The sequence below is a fragment of the Canis aureus genome, chromosome 19, assembly GCF_053574225.1.
Source record: "Canis aureus isolate CA01 chromosome 19, VMU_Caureus_v.1.0, whole genome shotgun sequence".
In the NCBI taxonomy this organism is placed as follows: domain Eukaryota; kingdom Metazoa; phylum Chordata; class Mammalia; order Carnivora; family Canidae; genus Canis; species Canis aureus.
The window spans coordinates 23,718,521-23,720,516 of NC_135629.1; positions in this window are offsets into that span (position 1 = coordinate 23,718,521).

Below are 1,996 nucleotides of genomic sequence, written 5' to 3' on the forward strand. Positions count from 1 at the left end.
CTACACATTTCTATCTTTGTCAAAATAATTTTAAATAAAAATGGACACATCTGAAACCCTTACTTGATTTCAAGTACCCTTCAAAATGCTATTAGTAGCACTTTGTCACTATTCATTCAGGGAGCCAGATTCAATGTAGAGGCCTTCCTGCAGTTCTTATATCCACACTTGTGCTTCTAGATAGCCACACCCTAAATATTTATCTGTCTGTATACAAACCATAGTGGATAGTCTAATAGTTTATGATATATTCCATCTGAAATGAAATAAATCTGTTGCATGTCTGTTAACTTTCCATGCTGGCAAGAGGAGATAGCTATTTCTAATTGGTCAGTCTGAGCCAGTGGGAGTGACTGGTGTCATTTACCAAAACACCACCACAGGCCTCTGGGTGTTAGTCCCAAAGCACAAAGCACAAAGCTGAAGGGCTAGATGCCTTTGCAGGCCTCTTCATCGTCCATCAGCACCTGTTTCCCGGGGTCTCGGGTTCCTCCCTGTGAAATGGGTAGGTTTAGACTAGAGGATCTCTAAGGTTTTTATCTTCTGAAGGAACTGTGGTACTGCTTGTGGCCACTAATCAAAGTCTCCTGAAGGTAGCATTGCTGGGGCCCTGCCCACATGAGCCTGTTTTTAAAAGCAGGGGCTTAATCTCAGTGGTTTCTGTCTGCAGAGTAGTCTGGGGAAAAAAAAAAAAAAAGGTTTCTGGGTCGATGTTGAGACATGTGACCTGAGAAAGTGGCTGGTATCTCCTGCTACGGACTGTGACTGTGAACTCTGTCTTCTCTCATTTACTGCCTGGCACTGACTTTCAGCTCAATGACTGCTATTGAACTGAACCTGACTGGGTGATGATAAAGGACAAAGAGGAGACAATATCATAATTTATTAACAGCAGCTACATTTACTGAGTACCCATTGGGTTTTATGTACTCCATGTCAGTGGTTCTCAAGCTTTATTTTGCACAGAATCATCCAGGGCTTTGTAGAAGGTTGGGAATGGGGCCTGAAAACTATTGTCTGCAGCAACTTCCTAAGTGATTCTAATAATATGGCTGATCAGGGATTATATTTTGAGAACCACCCTATTTCATTCAATTCTCAGTCTTCCAAGGCAAATATTTTGCAAATAAAGACCCAGCAGTGCCCAAGCATTGTTCATTAGTGGAGAGTTAAGAACTTAACTGTTCTTGCTGACTCTGATTCTAGATCTCATATTTTTTTCTGGCTACAAGAAAGGATATATGTATCTGTATGTATATCCTTTGTACCAGTCATCCAGACACCCTCACCCACCTACACTTACATCTATCTGTCTGTCTGTCTGTCTATCTATCTATCTATCCATGTCTTACCGTGGAAGAAAATAGTCCAAGGTTTATCATTTATCTTCAGGTAGTAAGATTATAGGTGTTCCAAAATAATTCTTTAATTTTTATGCTTTTTTTCCCTTCATACTTTTGTCTAGATATATATTTTTCCCCAGAAAAAAAAAAGTGGCTTTTTGAAATTCAGTTTCATTTCTGTTGAACTTGTCTGACAGAATGATATGACATTAAAAGACTACCACTGATACTCACAAGGGAAGAAAATAATAATAATCTCCACCCCACCACTATAAACTGATTTAGATTTTATTCTTAAGGTGCATACTCTTAAGCAAAAGTGTTTCCTGAAAAGTTAAGGGTGAAAATTACTCCCATGCTTTGCCTTCAGAGAGATGCTCTGCGGTATGAGGGTGGCTCCTCCAAGTTTTTTCATAGAATATACCATTTTTTATCATTATTTATTAGCACGTAAATCAGCACGCAGTATATATATAAACGTATAATGTATTATGCGTGCATTTTCACGCAATGTAACATTATACACGGGATAAGATTTATGTAATTATGCAGAGTTAATCAGGATTATAATTAGGAGAAGAGACTTTGAAGCCCATGGGAGCCTCGGCGCCGTCAGCCCCGCCCCTCCCTCTAGCCCCGCCCCCTTCCCTAGC